Source organism: Pelobates fuscus, chromosome 7, assembly GCF_036172605.1.
Source record: "Pelobates fuscus isolate aPelFus1 chromosome 7, aPelFus1.pri, whole genome shotgun sequence".
Taxonomy (NCBI): Eukaryota; Metazoa; Chordata; class Amphibia; order Anura; family Pelobatidae; genus Pelobates; species Pelobates fuscus.
Genome location: NC_086323.1, coordinates 207,740,947 through 207,765,811, shown reverse-complemented (window position 1 = coordinate 207,765,811; position 24,865 = coordinate 207,740,947).

The following is a 24,865-nucleotide window of genomic DNA, read 5'->3' as shown; positions in this document are numbered from 1 at the left end:
GGTAGATTTGTTAGCTCTCGTTCCAATGCGTCTTTGATAAATAGCTTACACAATAAGTTTACAATGTTTAATATTTGATGCCAACATTTCAAGTGAAAGTCATTTACTTTTCAAATGTTTTATCGTCTTCCACCATTTATACAATTTTATGATTGTTTATTTAAATATAGCAAACGAGGCCAGAGCGTACTTTTTCTCCAAAGTTTCTGTCTCCAGTGGGAACTTGGGAGGTTTCGCTGAAGTCTGACTAAGTTTTTCCGATGTCTAAATTCTGATAAAAGTTTGAAAATGCTTAGAAAGCAGTCAACATGTTTCGATTTTTCAAAACCAGATATCTCAAATATGTATTTCAACATAAAAGGTGTCTGCACATTGTGTTTATGTATACCCTTTATTTTTCATATATGTCTCTGTGAGCAGCTAGATCACTTTGTTTATGCAGCCTAGTCATACCTCCATGCATGTGACCTACACAGCCTTGCTGAATATTTCCTGTGAAGAAAGATCTAATGTTTAGACTTCCTGCAAATCTGTTTAATTCAGAATCCTATCTCCTACTGCTAGAGCTAATAGGAGCGTCCTATGTGTGATTAAAGTTCAATTTACAGAGAAGGAGATACAAACTTCTGAAATAAACACACTGTACTGTTAGATTTGAATGAAAATTAAAACTTTTTTCTTGTAGGATGAGGGGAGGGGAGGGGAAAGGGGGAGGCTCGAGGAATAAGTAATTTCTACACTGTTTCACTTAATTCATTTATAATGTCAGCAATGTGTTGGTAAACTGTACTGCTTTGAACTCTGCATTGTAAAGAACATTAAGGAGGGCATGTTTTTCTGGCACACAACAGAACACTCCATACATGCTGTAGTGTTTATGGTGCCAGGAGAGCCCTGGCACCTCCAGTGTAAGTAGTCAAACATCTAATGGCAACCGGAGGACAATCAGTTCAGAGAGCTTCTGACTCTCGTAGAGGAAGGGACTGATGCCCGGCAGACCCCAGGTAAGTTGTCAAACCATCAGCAATTTACATTGGAGGGGTGCCAGGGCACTCCTGTCGCCAAAGCCACTACATCACTGTGTAGTGGTTATGGTGCTTGTGGTGTGCCTTTAAAACCAAATAATCTTAATTTCAATGTTACAGGGCCTTAAATCATTGATTACCATGTGCATCTCTTTATGGACACAATCTACTGGTTTTATAAAAGATAAAGCAGTATAATATCAATTTGTCTAGCGATTCATTTTATTACAAATTGTTTGCTGTTACTTATGTGTTTTTAGATAATCTGATAGAACAGGGCCCCCTGCGTCTTGTTTCTATAAGTCAAACTTGCCGTGTTGTATTTATTTAGAGATATTGTGCGTCCATCAGAGATCCCCACAGAAAATCTTCTCCCATCTCCTAGAGAATTTGAGCTTGTCTGAGTGAGGCACTCTCGGCCTCATGTTCTCGTAAGTCTAACTTGTCTTGTTTAATTTATTTGCATGTTTTGTTCGCCTATTGAAGAACATGCGGAAAATGTTGTCTATTTATAATAATTTATCCAAAAGTATACTTTTATCTTTCTGTAGCTTCCAAACCCCAAAATGCCTTCCTAGTGCTATAGTGCCTTAATTATGGACACCGCTTCTATACTTGTGTAAAAGATAGGGGGAGGGTGGCAGTGCCTTACCTTGTGCCGATACTTACCTTGTGCCAATCACGTGATGCACTGATTCATCACCACGCAGGTCCTTCGCTCTTCTGCCTCCTCCTGGTATTTCCAATACTGGCTGCAATGGTCATGACCCCTTTTATGACGCTGCACCGGTGACACATCATTTGCCAAACCCATTGCCATATGAAAACAGGCGCTTTCCTGGACATTACTGCCCTGTTGTAGATTCTGATTAGATCACAATAGTGATATTTATTTATTGTCTGATATTTCTGTTTTATTGACTCGCCATCCCTTAACAGGTGCATAGTCGCCATATGAGCAGGCGGAATCAGGACAAAAAATACCACAAACCTGACCCAATAAAACACGGACACTAAGGTATATGGGTCAAAATTGGCCACAGCTTTTATTAAATAGTAATAATAAATTAGTATAGAAAAAGGTCATTGTCCCACACTCCGCCATCACATCCGTATCCTTCAGTTAGTTCTAATACGCAATGACCCCTATATATAAATAACATATAATGATATTCCAACATTACCATAACTATCCAGATATCCAGATACCCCTAACCCCACCAGGTTCTGAGCCACCAACAGGCTCGAAACCTACCAAACTTACCAATAACCATATTCAATCATTACCATAACCATATTCAATCATTCAATCATTTCCATAACCATCCTAATGGGGAGCCTATTTCCTATCCTTCAGCTCCCTATCCCCCCGCTGTGACAGAACGGGACAACCCAACCTTATCCATAACCCAGGAACGGAGGGACGGTGTGTCAAACTCAGCCAGACAGCCAAGTTAAAAGTGACTTTTCTAAGATGGCTGCCTATTTATATATCCCAACCCCTAACCCTCAAACCACCAATCCCTACATGCTTCCTCCTTGTAGCGGTACTTACCCTTTCCAGGGGCCGGCCGGGGTCCTCTGTTCAAGCCGCGCGCGGTCCTGCTGCTGCACAAGCCGCGCGCGGCTCATCCACCGTCTGTGACAGGAAGGCGGGCAGAAGCACTCATACACACTGCACTCATACACACACTGCACTCATACACACACTGCATTCATACACGCACTGCACTCATACACACACACTGCACTCATGCACACACACTGCACTCATACACACACACACACACACACACACAAGCTGCACTCATACACACGCTGCACTCATACACACACTGCATTCATACACCCACTGCATTCATTATATACACACACTGTAAATAAATATTCAATTAATATAATTTTTTTAGGATCTAATTTTATTTAGAAATTTACCAGTAGCTGCTGCATTTCCCACCCTAGTCGGGTCGGCTTATACTCGAGTATATACGGTATATAAATACAGATTATATAAATATAGAATATATAAATACAGAATATATAAATATAGAATATATAAATATAGTTGTTGTTGGTTTTTTTTACTATAAGAACAATCAGGATGTGGAATTCTCTGCCTGAAGAAGTGGTTTTATCAGAGTCCATACAGATGTTCAAACAGCTACTAGATGCATACTTGCAAAAACAGAATATTCAAGGATATAATCTTTCAATGTAGGGTAATGTTACGACACTCACCGCCATGGGAACGGAGCCGCAGTTTAGTAGATAATCCCCTTTCTCCAGAAATGCAATTTTAGTCCAACCGATCGTAAAACTCCCGAACGGAGCATACAAATACGGCAACTCCCGATCAGTAATTCATCCGAAATCCTTCCACAGCTAGAAATAAACAAAAACGCTGTCCCAATAGTAAATCCCTCCACAAACGAGACAAAGCTCCGTCTTGAAGGTCAAACAGGAATGTGTTTAATGGGGGCTACCTGCCCGGTATTTATGCAGGTCTCCACAAGGTGGACACTCCCCTAGGGGACCTTGTGGAAGACTGTAAAATATATTAGACAGTAGCCAATCGCAGTGGCTTCAATACAAGCCCTTCCCATTTTACCCATAAGTCATTCTTTTCTATCCCGGAGACAATTAGAGAGAAACCTAATTATCTCCGAGGATAGAGACCATCGCCATTTTAAAACATAATAAGAAAAATACAATAAAATACATAAAGTCAGAAATACCGATTGCATAGTGTTCGTGCAACGTATCCCCAGATAGCCTGGATCTGAGGGCATATTCCTACCGAATAGCGCTCAGGTCCGATGTACATAGTCCAATCGCCATGGAGTCAAAGTCTCTCATAAGTCCTTCGGTATACGAATGACTCCATGGGACGGCTACCTGGGTAAAGTCCATACGAATTAGAGAAACTCCAGAACTGACCGGTGTTCGTACGCCTCAACGAAATAGAAGGTGGGCGGCAGTCTCCAGCGGTTTTCGGTAGATAAAGAGTCCGTTTTTAGATCCATAGGTTTTGCACCAAACACCGCTGATTCGCCTCATGTCCAAAATGGCCGCCGCCTCGTGGTCGGCATACGAACGACGACCACCAATGGAGAGGTGTTTGCGGTTAACCACAACGTTCTAATTGTGGTCAAGGTGTTAACAAGCCGCACACTCCTCTCCTGGGTGGCCGTTGGTTCTGTAGTTTCAATCGGTACTAGGGAAAACAGACGAACAAGGGCATACGGACAGGAAATCCATGAACTCAAGGCAAACAGACGAACCAGCAATATAAGTCTATACAGATGGGTTCGTCACAGGTAATAACTGCTTGATCCAAGGATAAATCTGACTGCCATTCTGGGGTCAAGAAGGAATATTTTTCCTAGCTTGTTGCAAAATTGTGCTTCAAACTGTTTTTTTTTTGGCCTTCTTTTGGATCAACAGCAAAAAAACAAATGTGAGGAAGGCTGAACTTGATGGACACAAGTCTCTTTTCAACTATGTAACTATGTAACTATATTATAATAGGTATATTATGTATACCTGTATATTGTGTACTTATTGGACCATTTTTGCATCTTTTTAGGTTTGTCCAAATTTTTTCCCAAACGTTTTTCTGCATGTCAGATGACTGTCATGTGTCAGACATCCTGAACCAAATTTTAATTTCGGGAATAACTATTCGGCTGAATTAAACTTTCCCAACGTTCAGTTACTAATGTCAGCAAAAATCTATGTTTCTGTGGGTTTGATATACATATTAATGATCTCGGATGGAGAGTATACTATGTTAGGGAATGTAAACTATGTGTTTAACAAATCTGACAAATGTTGATTCACTGCGGGCCCCTCGGTGTGATTGGGAATAAGACGGTTTGCTCAGTTTACCTAACAGTAATTGATGCCATATGTGTTGTCCTTAGCATTAAGTTATATTCAATGCTCTTGACGTTTGTTCTTCCGAGGAAGTTTTTTATGTGACTGCTGTGTGTAAAACACTTATTAAAACGTATATACGACCTGGTTAATATGTAATCCAACAGGAATAACGAAAAACAGTCATTCGAGGAACGCTCTGCGATACTAACCATTATCTTCTTATTTTTTATAACATTTATCATGTATTCTCTCTCCAAAGTGTAATCAATATATTAATATATTCCGAATGCTCTGTATCCATGATTTGTGGTCCATTTTAATATTTCTCAGACACATCTAGTGCTAGTTATTTAAAGTAAAACCTAAAACATCTACTTTTGTATTTGAGATTATTTTTATCCAACATAAATTTAAAAAATAAAAAAATATCCATCTACGTAGACAGTGCTGACTCTTTTCACAGAAAAGCAAAGCTTGGTACAAGGAACCAAGTACATTACTCGTATTTCTTCCCCCATATAGGCAGCTCATTAATACTTCCTAAGTGAATGTACTTTTGGCTGTTTGATTTTTTCCACTCTGCGTGTCAAGGGCATTTGCAATTGGCGTCAGAATGTTCAGTCAGTCTGAGGAGACACTTTGAAGTATTTGTGGTATTGCCACATCTGCAGGCAAGATGTTTTTTTTCCTTTCCTCGACTTCTACTTAGTTACGATTCTCAGCATCATGTGACAATCAACAACATGACTTAACTATTTCCTGCACTTTGCTAACCTCGGTTAAGGTTCTTGAGTAGTCCTCCGTTGTTTGATTTTATACCCCCGGACCAATGACCTCAGAAGAACGATGTCCTTTCTAGAGAATTTAACTGAGATTCTATATCGTAAAAGCAAATAATTAACATGTTGACTACTGTAACATCCTTGTATAGGTTTTAAGAGTTAAAGAGAATCTTTTTCGGTCTTACGGTAGTTGACATATTAATCATTTGCATTTAAGCTCGGATCCCCATTAAATTCTGTTTAAATTCTGTTTTTATGGCATTTGTCAAGTGATATAAAATTGAAACAATGTTAGCATAGCACACGCAGTGTGGTGCATTTGAGACAATAATTCATTGACTTATGGCGAGTCTGCTCCACTGGGACCACGAGAACCTCGTACATGCGATTTTATTGTAAAGCAGACTAGACTCAAGTCAAAATATCCTTTCTTCTGCTTTTATTTATGGGTTTCCCGAGATGATCTGTCCCGCGGACACATTTCATGTACAATATTAACCTTTTCCACTGTTCCAGGGCAAAGGTCAAGCTACACATGTTAATGATTGATTTGCATATTATCATATATTACATTTTACAAATGAAAAGGTCCACGAGTGGTTCTCCTACGTTTCTATTTGTCATTGGTCGGCTCAAACAGTAGAAAAAAAAAACAATACTTTAAATGACTAAGTAACACCCACAAAATAAAATGGACAAGACAAAATGTTTTCTCCATATTTATAATGACGTTATATAAGTGTTCATTACATGGTGAAATAATCCGAGCATGTTTATATTGACCAGATTTCAATCATAGGTTGAGCCAAATGTTGGTGTAGAGATGTTAAACAGCACTAATAATAAAAAGTAGTAAAATAGTCCCAAATTCGATTGATAGTGGACGTGACGTACAGCAGGCATTTCAGTGTGTTCACCGGCTTCTGCAGATTCCATGATGTGAAATGACAAGGAAGGCAAAATAGTGCAAACATCTCTACACCAACATTTGCCGCTACCTGAACTTTATCTCTATATTTACTAAACTCTCTTGGATTGTTGGGGTATCCAAGTTTCAGTGTTTGCTGACTATTGGAACTAGCCCGGTAGTAACATTTATTCCTTTCCTATATTTCAATCGTAATCTGTTGTATTATGGTAAATTATAATCCATTGACCGCAAACAATCGATAATGTTTTTACGAGTTTTGTCCAGAATGGTAAGACAGTATTCAAAGCGATCACAATCGAAAATTCCCAGAACATCGTACTGCTGGAAATGATGCTCAAGGTAAAATGAACCCGTGAATTGCTGGGTGTTTGACTACATCACAGGTTGAACGTTACTGACAGACAGGGCATTGATGATGCTAACAGGGCTGTCATTTACGTGTTATATTCCAGTACGAATGTCTCTTTACGGGATCTCTCCCGTGTGTATTTAATATGTTATCTATTTTGTCATTTTCTTTTTTCATTAGAGTGCTTATTTATCCTGTAATTAATGATATTGATTAATGGGCATTCCTTAGATGATGTTGCTTGTGCACGTCTTCAAGTCTGTTTGAGGTGTTCGTTCTCTGCACAAACACAACTACATACTTATCGGGGTTATTTAATTTTTCAAAGAGTGTTTTCAAGTCCCTCCCCCCCTTATAGTATTGTAAAGTGCTACGGAATCTGTTGGCGCTTTATAAATACCAATATTAATAATAATAACATTCCTCTAAAGCGTTGAATTCACTAACACTCAAAACTCAAGTGTTTAACATAAGGTTGTCAGGATCGGGTCAGGGATCCAACACGCAGAGTACAAAGAGTAGCAGATACGTATACCGGACCTTAGAATGGCCGGACTTAACGTAAAACTACGTATAGAATGGTCAGAGACAAGCCGAGGTCGAGGGAACGAGAAGACAGGTAAGCGAGAGACAAGCCGGGTCAAGGATAACAGAAGGACAGGAGAGTAAATACCAAAGCCGGGTCAGAACCAAAAGACAAGAGAATAACAGAGCACTGTGTGACTAGGCAGACTAGAACCACGACAGGGCAATGAGTAAATGAGAGAGCCACTGTTAAGTATCCTGGTTAGGGAGAGAAGACACGCCTCCGGCGAGTCCTGATTCGTCTCCACAGATTTGAGTGACAGGGCGTTCCGGGTTGGCGTCATGACGTCGGCCTCCGGGCCTCCTGCTATAAAAGGAAGTGACTCCCTCGCGGCCGGCGTTTGCAAGACCGAGTGAACCGCGAGGAACCGAGGAGACATGCCGTCCGGACGGATAAACTTCTAAGTCTCTACCTCTCTCAGAGGTAGAGGCTTCAGGTACCCTGACAAAGGTTACATAAGATATGATAATGGTCAAAGTGTTCTCGAAAATTGTCAGCACCGTGTGACTGTGATCTCTACAAGATCATCAACGGCTCATCCATTAACACGTCAATAAATATCACATTTTATTTTCTCCCAATGCACGATTTAAAAGTTTTATGAAACACCTCCATCTTTTCATTTATGAATATTTTGGTTTACAAGGTGAGACTCTGACTGAATGACTGTTGTTTGAAAGTCTCTCAAAAACTGAATTTCTGTATTTTTGACTTATAGTGCTCATCCTCCTTTGATAGAATTATTTTAGATAGTTGGTGCTACAATCAATTCTACCCCTCGGACCTCACTGCAATAATCCCCTTTGGGACTTCGACCTTTTGGTCTGTCAGCAGATCATGTCAATTCCAAAAGGCTGTTGATTTCATCCCCACACTTTCATAACGCCCAATGTAATTGAATGTTTAACTAATGATTATCACCCTGCTGCATGCCACTCCTTACTGTATCAATCAAGCCCAGGCTGCTCCCTTAAAACTCATAATGAATTCCACCACCAGACGCATCCACCTGCCCTCCCACTCCTCCCATATCTCACTCCTAAGATCAGAGCGCTCTGACTGAAATTGGATTGCAATTAGAAAGTTTTCCACACCCAGCAACTGTGCTGAGCCCTCAAGAGGCAAATATGGACCATTTTGGAGACTTATGGACCGTTTTGCTTTTCCTGCTACTATTTTTATCATTTTAGGGGGCTGAAGAAAATAATATATACATGACGGTGGTAAGTCGTAATTTTTCTAATTAACAAATATCTGATTAATTCCCTCATTAATATTATTAGTAGGTAGTGTTTGTTTATTTTAAATGGTGGACAATGGCACTAAATGACTTTGGAAGGTCTCCCACCCATTCCCCTTTATTAGTTAAAGGGACACTGTAGGCGCCCAGACCATGTCAGCTCATTGAAGTGGTCTGGTTGCAATGTCCCATGTCCCTTAACCGTAGAGGGATAATTATTGCAGTTTCTGGGAAACTGCAATAATGACCTCTGAGGGTTAACTCCTTCTCTAGTGGCTGGCAACCAGTCTAGACGGCCTTCCGGAATCGAAACGGACCTTTGGTCCATTAGCTGACACTGGATGTCCTCACGCTCTGCATGAATTGAATAATGCTTTCCTATGGGGAGATCCTAATGCATGCGCAGCCTTGCCGCAAATGCGCATTGGGTCTCCTCCGCCGGCTGACGCCGGCAGGGGAGGATTGTGGACGGAGCCTGACCCAGCACCGAGGGGCATCGGCACTGGATTCAGGTAAGTGACTGAATGGGTTTTAACCTTTCAGCACCTTGGGAGGGGGCACGTGGGAGGGGAGCACTGCAGGGAACTAATTATACAGTGCTGCGGAATCTGTTGGTGCTTAATAAATACCAGTAATAATAATAATAACTATAGTGCCGGGAAAATGGGTTTGTGTTCCTGGCACTATAGGATCCCTTTAACTAGCCACCATTCACTGTCTACAGGTGGGAGCCGGGGCATCATTAAGCCCCCACCCCATGTTAATAATTGTCACCTCCTTCAGCTGCCCAGATAAGCTCTAGTGGGTGTCAGGGCACCATTTGATTTGATCTTCTCAGAACGCCCACCTGGGGTTCTGGAGGGAGGCCATGCTCTTCTGGATTATTCTCTAGTGATCCAAGTGCCAGGCGCTGTAACTAGACCCACTTTTATGATGAGCAGCATGCACGTCAAAGTCATCAATTAAATGATGTGGATTTGCATTTTCATAGGTCCCTCACATTTTGGTGACAAGGCTATATGTCTAATAAGCTGCACTATGAATAGATAAGCCCCACCCAATTATTAATTGATTTGCACCAATTCTCTGCCATGTAGCCGATTTAGAGTGGGGGGAGAGGGGGTTTTCATTATTTTTTAATGGACTATTTCCACAGCTAAAGATGAGAATTCTGTGACTTTGGTGATAATGCTGTAAAACAGAGTATGGAATATTTTTTTTGTTTCTTTAACTCACATTTATGGAATCCAACCATTGCCTACCATTTGGGGTGGAAGAAGAGGAGGGAACCCAGTCCTTAGTTTTGGGGTATTACTGTTTATTCTTTTATTGTGAGGAAGGTGGGCACTGAGTCAGCCCCTCTGTTGCGATATAGGCAGTCCTGGAGAACTTTGGAATAATTTTTATCTGTGGACCATTTAAGATCTAGGGACTAGTCAATGGAAGTTTGATACAGACTTGGAAAATGCTCTCTCTCATTTAAATCTATAAAGGAACCAGACATAGTAAGGGGTTCATGCCTTGCACAGACAATACAAGTACTTGTATGGACAGAGGGAAACATAGCTCCCTCTTGTGTTGTATTTGAGCAATGGGCTGAACTAATTTTGGCAGTGCTTTTTTTTTCTCAAATTAGTACAGATATTTGAAAAAGGGTCCAGAAAGAAGGAAAAAGTCACGGTAACATCTAACATATGAACAGAGCCAGAAGAGCAGACTGAGGGCATGAAAGATCAGATGTGCCACAATCCCCCCCCCCCCCCCCCCAAAAAAAAAAAAACATGAGTTACGATGTCCACAACATCTTCTAAATGTATCACCTCATGAATTGATGGGCCATATATGAACAGTGTCCTGTATCAGTAATTTATTCACTCCAATTTACTTATCAAATGAACACTCCGACCACCATAAAAACCTCATCAGAATTAATTTGCTATGGTGCCAGGAGGTCCTGGTACTGGCTCACTGGTAGTGATTCAACCATTTATGAGCTGTTTTAACTCCAGGGTCTTGAATCCAGTGCCATTTAGCTCTGCCCCAGCTAGTGCTCGAAGCCAATCAATAGCTCCCTATCCATAACAGAACTTTGGAGTAAAACCATTTGTGAGCAGTCTAACCCGTAAAGGTAAGCCAGCAGCAGGAACCTCCCGACACCATAACAACTTTATTTCCTTTAGGAAGGGATCTCAAAAAGAAAGAGCTTTGGTAATGTTATGCTTTGCCTCCAGACCATATATGAATTCTAACTACTACACGGCAGCACTTTTCATGTACTGCTGATCAGTATGACGTAGTAACATGCTTCAGCTATAAAGCAAAAAAATTAATTAAATAAAAATGCTGCACAAGAAGGGTTACTACATCTATTGCATTTACCTAGACGCATATCATGCCTTCACGGGATCAGCAATACATGAAAAATGCATGATTCATATGCTGCAGGGTAAAATAAACTAAAGAATAAAAGAATAAAAATAAAAAGGGATTGGAAACAATAATGGCTTTGGATAATGGATTTCGTCCCTGCAGCATATGAAGGACTCATACTGCAGGACAGCCCTTACCTCGTGTCTCTCACCGCATGAAGAAGGCATACAGGAAAGCATGTTTAATCTGGAAATTCGAATCAGGAGTCTAGAATAAAAATGATCATTTTTAAAATGTGCTTTATTTAGATTCTGCTCCAACCATGTGATGACGACAAGAGAATATTGCAGAATCTCCATCAGCAAATAACAGACGCGGTATGGGAGCAGAATGAGTGTCTTCTCTGTAGATCCATCAAACCTTTTCATGGAAAATTAGAAATAGTTATTTAACCCCTTAAGGACCAAACTTCTGGAATAATAAGGGATCATGACATGTGTCCTTAAGGGGTTAAAATGACTAACTAGAAAATACTAGGGTCATGTCATCCTACACATACACCTATTGTATAAAGGTCCCAAGGGGTCATGTCATCCTACACATACACCTATTGTATAAAGGTCCCAAGGGGTCATGTCATCCTACACATACACCTATTGTATAAAGGTCCCAAGGGGTCATGTCATCCTACACATACACCTATTGTATAAAGGTCCCAAGGGGTCATGTCATCCTACACATACACCTATTGTATAAAGGTCCCAAGGGGTCATGTCATCCTACACATACACCTATTGTATAAAGGTCCCAAGGGGTCATGTCATCCTACACATACACCTATTGTATAAAGGTCCCAAGGGGTCATGTCATCCTACACATACACCTATTGTATAAAGGTCCCAAGGGGTCATGTCATCCTACACATACACCTATTGTATAAAGGTCCCAAGGGGTCATGTCATCCTACACATACACCTATTGTATAAAGGTCCCAAGGGGTCATGTCATCCTACACATACACCTATTGTATAAAGGTCCCAAGGGGTCATGTCATCCTACACATACACCTATTGTATAAAGGTCCCAAGGGGTCATGTCATCCTACACATACACCTATTGTATAAAGGTCCCAAGGGGTTATGTCATCCTACACATACACCTATTGTATAAAGGTCCCAAGGGTTCATGTCATCCTACACATACACCTATTGTATAAAGGTCCCAAGGGGTCATGTCACCCTACACATACACCTATTGTATAAAGGTCCCAAGGGGTCATGTCATCCTACACATACACATATTGTATAAAGGTCCCAAGGGGTCATGTCATCCTACACATACACCTATTGTATAAATGTCCCAAGGGGTCATGTCACCCTACACATACACCTATTGTATAAAGGTCCCAAGGGGTCATGTCACCCTACACATACACCTATTGTATAAAGGTCCCAAGGGGTCATGTCATCCTACACATACACCTATTGTATAAAGGTCCCAAGGGGTCATGTCACCCTACACATACACCTATTGTATAAAGGTCCCAAGGGGTCATGTCATCCTACACATACACCTATTGTATAAAGGTCCCAAGGGGTCATGTCACCCTACACATACACCTATTGTATAAAGGTCCAAAGGGGTCATGTCATCCTACACATACACCTATTGTATAAAGGTCCCAAGGGGTCATGTCATCCTACACATACACCTATTGTATAAAGGTCCCAAGGGGTCATGTCACCCTACACATACACCTATTGTATAAAGGTCCCAAGGGGTCATGTCATCCTACACATACACCTATTGTATAAAGGTCCCAAGGGGTCATGTCATCCTACACATACACCTATTGTATAAAGGTCCCAAGGGGTCATGTCACCCTACACATACACCTATTGTATAAAGGTCCCAAGGGGTCATGTCATCCTACACATACACCTATTGTATAAAGGTCCCAAGGGGTCATGTCATCCTACACATACACCTATTGTATAAAGGTCCCAAGGGGTCATGTCATCCTACACATACACCTATTGTATAAAGGTCCCAAGGGGTCATGTCACCCTACACATACACCTATTGTATAAAGGTCCCAAGGGGTCATGTCATCCTACACATACACCTATTGTATAAAGGTCCCAAGGGGTCATGTCACCCTACACATACACCTATTGTATAAAGGTCCCAAGGGGTCATGTCATCCTACACATACACCTATTGTATAAAGGTCCCAAGGGGTCATGTCATCCTACACATACACCTATTGTATAAAGGTCCCAAGGGGTCATGTCACCCTACACATACACCTATTGTATAAAGGTCCCAAGGGGTCATGTCATCCTACACATACACCTATTGTATAAAGGTCCCAAGGGGTCATGTCATCCTACACATACACCTATTGTATAAAGGTCCCAAGGGGTCATGTCATCCTACACATACACCTATTGTATAAAGGTCCCAAGGGGTCATGTCATCCTACACATACACCTATTGTATAAAGGTCCCAAGGGGTCATGTCACCCTACACATACACCTATTGTATAAAGGTCCCAAGGGGTCATGTCATCCTACACATATACCTATTGTATAAAGGTCCCAAGGGGTCATGTCACCCTACACATACACCTATTGTATAAAGGTCCCAAGGGGTCATGTCACCCTACACATACACCTATTGTATAAAGGTCCCAAGGGGTCATGTCATCCTACACATACACCTATTGTATAAAGGTCCCAAGGGGTCATGTCACCCTACACATACACCTATTGTATAAAGGTCCCAAGGGGTCATGTCACCCTACACATACACCTATTGTATAAAGGTCCCAAGGGGTCATGTCATCCTACACATACACCTATTGTATAAAGGTCCCAAGGGGTCATGTCACCCTACACATACACCTATTGTATAAAGGTCCCAAGGGGTCATGTCATCCTACACATACACCTATTGTATAAAGGTCCCAAGGGGTCATGTCATCCTACACATACACCTATTGTATAAAGGTCCCAAGGGGTCATGTCACCCTACACATACACCTATTGTATAAAGGTCCCAAGGGGTCATGTCATCCTACACATACACCTATTGTATAAAGGTCCCAAGGGGTCATGTCATCCTACACATACACCTATTGTATAAAGGTCCCAAGGGGTCATGTCATCCTACACATACACCTATTGTATAAAGGTCCCAAGGGGTCATGTCACCCTACACATACACCTATTGTATAAAGGTCCCAAGGGGTCATGTCATCCTACACATACACCTATTGTATAAAGGTCCCAAGGGGTCATGTCACCCTACACATACACCTATTGTATAAAGGTCCCAAGGGGTCATGTCATCCTACACATACACCTATTGTATAAAGGTCCCAAGGGGTCATGTCATCCTACACATACACCTATTGTATAAAGGTCCCAAGGGGTCATGTCATCCTACACATACACCTATTGTATAAAGGTCCCAAGGGGTCATGTCACCCTACACATACACCTATTGTATAAAGGTCCCAAGGGGTCATGTCATCCTACACATACACCTATTGTATAAAGGTCCCAAGGGGTCATGTCACCCTACACATACACCTATTGTATAAAGGTCCCAAGGGGTCATGTCATCCTACACATACACCTATTGTATAAAGGTCCCAAGGGGTCATGTCATCCTACACATACACCTATTGTATAAAGGTCCCAAGGGGTCATGTCACCCTACACATACACCTATTGTATAAAGGTCCCAAGGGGTCATGTCATCCTACACATACACCTATTGTATAAAGGTCCCAAGGGGTCATGTCATCCTACACATACACCTATTGTATAAAGGTCCCAAGGGGTCATGTCACCCTACACATACACCTATTGTATAAAGGTCCCAAGGGGTCATGTCATCCTACACATACACCTATTGTATAAAGGTCCCAAGGGGTCATGTCATCCTACACATACACCTATTGTATAAAGGTCCCAAGGGGTCATGTCATCCTACACATACACCTATTGTATAAAGGTCCCAAGGGGTCATGTCACCCTACACATACACCTATTGTATAAAGGTCCCAAGGGGTCATGTCATCCTACACATACACCTATTGTATAAAGGTCCCAAGGGGTCATGTCATCCTACACATACACCTATTGTATAAAGGTCCCAAGGGGTCATGTCACCCTACACATACACCTATTGTATAAAGGTCCCAAGGGGTCATGTCATCCTACACATACACCTATTGTATAAAGGTCCCAAGGGGTCATGTCATCCTACACATACACCTATTGTATAAAGGTCCCAAGGGGTCATGTCACCCTACACATACACCTATTGTATAAAGGTCCCAAGGGGTCATGTCATCCTACACATACACCTATTGTATAAAGGTCCCAAGGGGTCATGTCATCCTACACATACACCTATTGTATAAAGGTCCCAAGGGGTCATGTCATCCTACACATACACCTATTGTATAAAGGTCCCAAGGGGTCATGTCACCCTACACATACACCTATTGTATAAAGGTCCCAAGGGGTCATGTCATCCTACACATACACCTATTGTATAAAGGTCCCAAGGGGTCATGTCACCCTACACATACACCTATTGTATAAAGGTCCCAAGGGGTCATGTCATCCTACACATACACCTATTGTATAAAGGTCCCAAGGGGTCATGTCATCCTACACATACACCTATTGTATAAAGGTCCCAAGGGGTCATGTCATCCTACACATACACCTATTGTATAAAGGTCCCAAGGGGTCATGTCATCCTACACATACACCTATTGTATAAAGGTCCCAAGGGGTCATGTCATCCTACACATACACCTATTGTATAAAGGTCCCAAGGGGTCATGTCACCCTACACATGCACCTATTGTATAAAGGTCCCAAGGGGTCATGTCATCCTACACATACACCTATTGTATAAAGGTCCCAAGGGGTCATGTCATCCTACACATACACCTATTGTATAAAGGTCCCAAGGGGTCATGTCATCCTACACATACACCTATTGTATAAAGGTCCCAAGGGGTCATGTCATCCTACACATACACCTATTGTATAAAGGTCCCAAGGGGTCATGTCACCCTACACATACACCTATTGTATAAAGGTCCCAAGGGGTCATGTCAACCTACACATACACCTATTGTATAAAGGTCCCAAGGGGTCATGTCATCCTACACATACACCTATTGTATAAAGGTCCCAAGGGGTCATGTCATCCTACACATACACCTATTGTATAAAGGTCCCAAGGGGTCATGTCATCCTACACATACACCTATTGTATAAAGGTCCCAAGGGGTCATGTCATCCTACACATACACCTATTGTATAAAGGTCCCAAGGGGTCATGTCATCCTACACATACACCTATTGTATAAAGGTCCCAAGGGGTCATGTCATCCTACACATACACCTATTGTATAAAGGTCCCAAGGGGTCATGTCATCCTACACATACACCTATTGTATAAAGGTCCCAAGGGGTCATGTCACCCTACACATACACCTATTGTATAAAGGTCCCAAGGGGTCATGTCACCCTACACATACACCTATTGTATAAAGGTCCCAAGGGGTCAGGTCATCCTACACATATACCTATTGTATAAAGGTCCCAAGGGGTCATGTCACCCTACACATACACCTATTGTATAAAGGTCCCAAGGGGTCATGTCATCCTACACATACACCTATTGTATAAAGGTCCCAAGGGGTCATGTCATCCTACACATACACCTATTGTATAAAGGTCACAAGGGGTCATGTCATCCTACACATACACCTATTGTATAAAGGTCCCAAGGGGTCATGTCATCCTACACATACACCTATTGTATAAAGGTCCCAAGGGGTCATGTCACCCTACACATACACCTATTGTATAAAGGTCCCAAGGGGTCATGTCATCCTACACATACACCTATTGTATAAAGGTCCCAAGGGGTCATGTCACCCTACACATACACCTATTGTATAAAGGTCCCAAGGGGTCATGTCATCCTACACATACACCTATTGTATAAAGGTCCCAAGGGGTCATGTCACCCTACACATACACCTATTGTATAAAGGTCCCAAGGGGTCATGTCATCCTACACATACACCTATTGTATAAAGGTCCCAAGGGGTCATGTCATCCTACACATACACCTATTGTATAAAGGTCCCAAGGGGTCATGTCATCCTACACATACACCTATTGTATAAAGGTCCTAAGGGGTCATGTCACCCTACACATACACCTATTGTATAAAGGTCCCAAGGGGTCATGTCACCCTACACATACACCTATTGTATAAAGGTCCCAAGGGGTCATGTCATCCTACACATACACCTATTGTATAAAGGTCCCAAGGGGTCATGTCATCCTACACATACACCTATTGTATAAAGGTCCCAAGGGGTCATGTCATCCTACACATACACCTATTGTATAAAGGTCCCAAGGGGTCATGTCATCCTACACATACACCTATTGTATAAAGGTCCTAAGGGGTCATGTCACCCTACACATACACCTATTGTATAAAGGTCCCAAGGGGTCATGTCACCCTACACATACACCTATTGTATAAAGGTCCCAAGGGGTCATGTCACCCTACACATACACCTATTGTATAAAGGTCCTAAGGGGTCATGTCATCCTACACATACACCTATTTAAGAAAGGTCACAGTTTGTTTTTTCAATAATCCACAAACAATATATTTATAAATGATTCAAAAAATTCATCCAAAAAATATTTTGTCTTCATGAAGAAGAACTGATCTATGGCTTTCTTACGACATATTTGGCCACAAATGTAAAATTGGTGCAGTATTTAATACGATTCCGCTTTGCCGTAAATCAGTTGTCATTAAAGGTCAGGAATTAATAAGGGTAAGATCTCTTAAACATTTTTAAAAAATAAATAAAAACAGCTGGAGGTCTTTCCTCTGGTGGAGTTAACTGCTTCTGAAACAAATCAATTTTTTCTCTCTTTTTTTTAGTATAAAGTTTAGGTAAACATGCTGTTTAATTACCTCCTGTCCTGGTGCTGTCAGACTGTCACATTCCTTGGGCTTTTCTAAACCACGTTCTCTTGTGAAGCAGCATTGACACTAGAGGTCTAACATAGTTTGCACAGCATTGACACTAGAGGTCTAACATAGTTTGCATTCTGATCTGACTGAGTTTGGGGGTACATTTCGACCAGCGACTGGGTCTAGGGATATATTATTATTATTATTATTATTATTATTATTTTTTTTATTATTATTTTAGATATATAGAATTGTCTTCATCAACTTTTCATTCTTTTACATTTAAAATTGTAATCATTTAGAATGTTATTTCTATGTAAATGCATGTTTTGCAGTACCCTTGGAAAACAACTGCTGTAAGCCTTTTTCATTTTGCTATTTTTCGCAGCTGTCAATATATTCCAGCAAACGTTAGTGTGTCTGTTCGAGAATAGCACAAAGGTAAGTTGGTGCCTCAATGTGGTATAATTAGAAGGATTATTGCTTATTTTGTGGTTCGCGTATCGGAGATCCCCCGAGTAGCGACTGTCCGGCATGACAATCGGGCCCCGTCGCCCCAACATTCATTTTTTTAATCCTTATGCTTATTATTAGATAAAAAGTAAACTGTTATAGAAAAGAAAAATGAATGAGAAATAAACAAAATGTACAGATATACAAAAAGACAACGAGTCCCTTACCGGGAACTGCCCATTGCCAGGATAGGTCATGTTATATTTCCTTGTCCCTATACTTACATTAATGTGAGAAGCTGGGGTGGTGGGCAATGGCACAGATTTGGCAGTGTGGACAATGCCAATTGCATATTATATAACTAAAGCCCCCATCTGTCACCCCTGGCTGGGGGTGTCAGGGATACAAGGTCTTCCCTTTATAATTAGAGCCCCAACCTAGAGGCAAAAAACACCCACTATAATAATATGGGGGTCATCTCATCAGGGGCTTTTTTTTCTTTTTTGAATGTGGCTGCTGGCTAGCAAGCACTAACCAGCTGCCACATAGTTAACCCTCACACTGCCAGGGGGTAAATCAGTGGCAGAACTTACGTAGAAAGGGACATGGTGCAAGTATTGTTTTGGGCCTCCAATCACAAGGGTGGCCAAACGATCCTAATCTGTCATACAACTGCCACAATGCTTTTCCAGATGGGGCTCTACCATTTTCCCATCCTGGCATGGCTGTATTCAGCACTAAGCAGTGTTTGTGTGTTTGAACGTAAGTATGTTCTTGTATGCAGTGTGCGGCCTATGGTCTGAGCACCGACAGGCTGACCTCCCACCCCTTCAACCTCTGCAGCAATGCTGGCAGCACACATACGTCTATTTCCCAAAGACAACCTCTGGATATGACGCTGAGCACGTGCACTCAACTTCTTTTGTCGACCATGGCGAGGCCTGTTCTGAGTGGATCCTGTCCTGTGAAACCACTGTATGGTCTTGCCCACCGTGCTGCAGCTCAGTTTCAGGGTCTTGGCAATCTTCTTATAGCCTAGGCCATCTTTATGTAGAGCAACAATTGTTTTTTTCAGATCCTCAGAGAGTTCTTTGCCATGAGGTGCCATGTTGAACTTCCAGTGACCAGCATGAGACAGTGTGAGAGCGATAACACAAATTTAATACACCTTCTCCCAATTCACACCTGGGACCTTGTAACACTAACGAGTCACATGACACCGGGGAGGGAAAATGGCTAAATGGTCCGTTGGCACTTTTGTTGCCAACGGTTTAGACATTTATGGCTGTGTGTTGAGTTATTTTGAGGGGACCGCAAATTTACACTGCTATACAGGCTGTACACTTACTACTTTACATTGAAGCAGAGTGTCATTTCTTCACTGTTGTCACATGAAAATATATAATAAAATATTTACAGAAATGTGAGGGGTGTACTCAGTTTTGTGAGATACTGTGTATTTATAAATATCTATAACATGTAAAGTCATTGTCCACCCAACACCCAGCCAACCAACATTATAGCATCTCACACATGTCAAATCACAAGGTAATGACCCATGACATAAACATTAACATAGTATAACAATCACATAAATACAACATCAAAGTGTCCACGCAATCCTGGTAGGGGTATACCTTGATACCCTTTGTGGCGGTACCAGCCTTGCCACTGGGCATTGGAGAAGACTGATTGCCAGCCTCCTGCCATGTGACTATGGCCCCTGAGATGTATTGCCTGCTCTCCTGTACTGCTGAGGATTGCTACCCCTTAGGTGGATTTGGCTATGGAGCTTGTGTAGTGCCCTCTGTTGGTAGCAACAGTAATATGCACTACCTGAATAGCAAGACTGGTAATTTGCATATTCGGGTAGATTTACATATCGCTAATTCTGCATGCAGGAGAGACATTTGTGTTAATTATGGTCTTCCCCACCTATTTATAAATATGTAATTATGTTATAATAAGTCACTGAATGTTGCCTGCTATGATTTGACTGTTTGTAATTTTATTGAGTTTTCACAGCAATGTTAATGTAATGACCAAATGGGCTAGTCCCAAGTAAAATAAAGATTTTGTCAGTTCTACTTCACCCTCAATTTGAAGTCCTGTCTCTTATTGGGGGAATCTGCTACAAGGGATTGCTATGCTCTGCATATTCCCTTGCTATAATCACTCCTAAGCTCTTTTAAGAGCTCGTTCCTGCTTCGCTCTGGAAGGAAGAGAGGTTCGTCCTGCGGTGGTTGTGTTGTCGGCTAGAGTGCTTGGAATCCTCAAGAAGCGCTAGGAGCATCCATCAACGGAGGTACCCAGTCGGGGTGCCAGGTGATCCGTTACATTGGTGGCAGCGGTGGGATGGCTTCCTAGCCTTGGGAAAACCAGCACTACTTCAGAGATGGAAGGCCGTGCATTATCTCCCTTTGATGCCAGGCTCCAGCAGCGACTACAGGATGTGATGCGCAGTATGGAGTATCCTATCCCAGAGGAAAAAGAGACAGAGTGGAGGGTGGCGCTTCGTACCGATCTCTGGAAGGAGGACATCGACGAAATTCGACCCTTCCGGTTCGAGGAAATCCTGACCACTAACCAGCGCCAAGCAGAACAACTAGAGCTGCGGATGCCATTATTGGGAAACCAGCCCTCAGAGGAATGGGTAAGCGAACTGGAGACGCTAGTTGAGACTGAGGTGTGGCTGGATGATTCCTATCGGGCCCTGCGGTGGCATGCTTACCACCTCTACCCATGGCTGATCGAGTACAAGTGTATTGAGGGGGAAGACTACGATGGCCCTGGTTTGTTGTGGGATACTATTGAAACTAGTCTCTGGTTCGGAGACACCGACATTGCTCGCTTCTGGTCCATCCGAGCTGAGCGGGCAGACAACTGGGACCTTACGGAGATCGATGCCATTCAGCCAGATCTATCTTTTCTTGCCAACCGGGAGTGGGAACTAGAACAGGATTATGTTTGCCTATTCCAATGTATAACGCCGCCTGTCTCTGACATGATGGGGCTTATTGACTGTATGCCACCGGAAGCATTGAGTTTAGTTCTTCCTCCCCAGCAACCAAGCCTGTTATCAGGGGACCTTGGTACTGTACCACATATGTCCCAACCAGCACCAGAGATGGAAGATCTTATTGACTTGTCCTGGGAAGACACCCAGCTGGCAGGTGGAGATGGGACCGAGGTCTCTCTACCGGCCCTACAGGGATGCTGGGCAGTCGGCCCAGATCCCCAGCGGCAGTATGTATCCCAGGGAGCTGAAGGTGCCGTCCTTCCTCCCCAGCGGCAGTGTGTGTCCTTAGGAGAGGAGACAGTTGGTCCCTCTTCCCAGCAGTCCAGTGAGTCTCAGGGAGCCGAAGGTGCAGTCCTTCCTCCCAAGCGGCAGTGTGTGTCCTTAGGAGAGGAGACAGTTGGTCCCTCTCCCCAGCAGTCCAGTGAGTCTCAGGGAGCCGAAGGTGGAGTCCTTCCTCCCCAGCGGCAGTGTGTGTTACAGGGAGCTGAAGGTGTCGTCCTTCCTCCCCAGCAGCAGTGTGTGTCATTAGGAGAGGAGACAGTTAGTCTCTCTCCCCAGCGACTGAAAGTATGTATGGGAGAGGAGCTTGTTACCCCCTCTCCCCAGCAGCTGAAAGTATGTATGGGAGAGGAGCTTGTTACCCCCTCTCCCCAGCAGCAGCTTAACCCACCAAGGGGAGACAGTAAGCTCCACAACAGTGCAGATGGGACCGTGGTCTCTGCACCTGCACCACTAGGGGTAGGGACAGTCGGTCCTGTCCACCAGCAGCAGGGCTGTTTAGCCAAAGGGGAGACAGTCGGTCTCCCCCTCCAGCAGCAGGACTATGTAACCAAAGGGGAGACAGTCGGTCTCCCCCTCCAGCAGCAGCCCCAGATCCCGAGAGAGGAGCCTACCAACTCTTCTTTTCAGCATGGCTCCAACCAGGCTACTCCCGTGGTAGCGCTGGCACTCAGCAACCCACCAAGGCAGCCTATCAGTACCCCACACAGCCTTGTTGAGGCACCTGGACATGGACGAGCTAATCTTTTACCCAGGTGTAGTAACCATGTATTGTGGGTAGGCTGTATTACTGTTTGTGCTTCGTGGGTGGGTTGCTGGACTAACCAGGGCACTGACCGGCAGGAGGTCAGATACCCTGTTAGTCTGTTTGGAAAAGGGGAGAAATGTGGCGGTACCAGCCTTGCCACTGGGCATTGGAGAAGACTGATTGCCAGCCTCCTGCCATGTGACTATGGCCCCTGAGATGTATTGCCTGCTCTCCTGTACTGCTGAGGATTGCTACCCCTTAGGTGGATTTGGCTATGGAGCTTGTGTAGTGCCCTCTGTTGGTAGCAACAGTAATATGCACTACCTGAATAGCAAGACTGGTAATTTGCATATTCGGGTAGATTTACATATCGCTAATTCTGCATGCAGGAGAGACATTTGTGTTAATTATGGTCTTCCCCACCTATTTATAAATATGTAATTATGTTATAATAAGTCACTGAATGTTGCCTGCTATGATTTGACTGTTTGTAATTTTATTGAGTTTTCACAGCAATGTTAATGTAATGACCAAATGGGCTAGTCCCAAGTAAAATAAAGATTTTGTCAGTTCTACTTCACCCTCAATTTGAAGTCCTGTCTCTTATTGGGGGAATCTGCTACAAGGGATTGCTATGCTCTGCATATTCCCTTGCTATAATCACTCCTAAGCTCTTTTAAGAGCTCGTTCCTGCTTCGCTCTGGAAGGAAGAGAGGTTCGTCCTGCGGTGGTTGTGTTGTCGGCTAGAGTGCTTGGAATCCTCAAGAAGCGCTAGGAGCATCCATCAACGGAGGTACCCAGTCGGGGTGCCAGGTGATCCGTTACACCCTTGTCCCCTGGGTTCTGAGCTACAGATGAGATTGAAACCCAACAACATATTACCAACAGATAACCAACCGTATTAACCGAACAAATAACTATTCTTACTTTATTTTTACCTAAGAAGGCCAGTTACCCCCTTAACCTTCCTTATACCAGCTTGCCACTGTGACCAAACAGGAAAACCAAAATCAGATATTAAGGGAGCGAGGGAGGGACCACATACACATATACACACAGACATGCTGGTCAAAACTTACACTTTTATAGCCACCCTCCCAGCTTTCCTGGCGTCCAGTATGGTGACTGGGGTAGATGGGAGTTACGGGCTTGCTCTCCCAGTCCATCCCACATCATCTCTGTCTCCTCCCACACAGCTCCAGGCCCCCTTCCTGTCAGCAGGCTGGGAGGAAAGGAGGGCAACCTGGTTGCCCTGATAAAGTGCCACAGCGGCCGACTGGGCCCCTTGTAACAAATGCCCACTGAGTGATCCTAAGTATATGGGCCACCATAATGGGCCCCCTTAGAGTGTGGGCCCAGGCTGCACCACCCGTAGTTCCGCAACTGGGGTAAATAGATTGTACTTTTATAATCAGGGCCCAGATTGTAAAAATTTGCATTTCAGCCATTCAGCGGCATTTGTTTCAACTTAAATCCTTTTAAGGCTCAGTCCGACACTGCAATGGAAAATGTGGACATTGTTAAATAGTGTGAACAATGTGTGTATGTTGCAGGTCCCTGAATGGTTGTGATTTCTGGTATTGCAGACAGATGGTATACCCATTTGGTAACCGGCCATGGGTCATTAGGACTTTGGTGAATAACCCTGTTAGCTTTGATGATGGAATTCCAGGAGAGAAAGTGCTGTGGATTGCTCTCCATATTACTGGATGTATCATGCTTGAGACACCAAGAAATAACCTTGTGCATGCTGCAAATGGTATGTATCAGTAGCACAAACTTACCGTTATCCAGCGCCCGCGCCGCTCCTGTCCTCGGCCTCCGTCCTCGGCCAACCAGCCGAATACTCCACGTGGCCGTGCGTCCTGAATAGATTGCTTACCTTCACTCCCTCTGCTGGTACGCGGAACAAACTGCTTCCCCTATAAATAAAATATTAAGTCATGATCTCATGACCTTAAAGGGACCATGTCATCTAGTTGACCCAATGCTGTTTGGGGTTGCAGAGATGACGTGGGCCAATGGGAACTGTTTTAAAGCCTATTTAAGGCTTGTTTTAGCCTCCATTCATTGCCCTGTTGTGGTTTCTTGTTAGATCCTTGTTTAGTGCTCCTAGTGATTCCCTTGGGATTTCCTGTGTTTGACCTCGGCTTCGTACT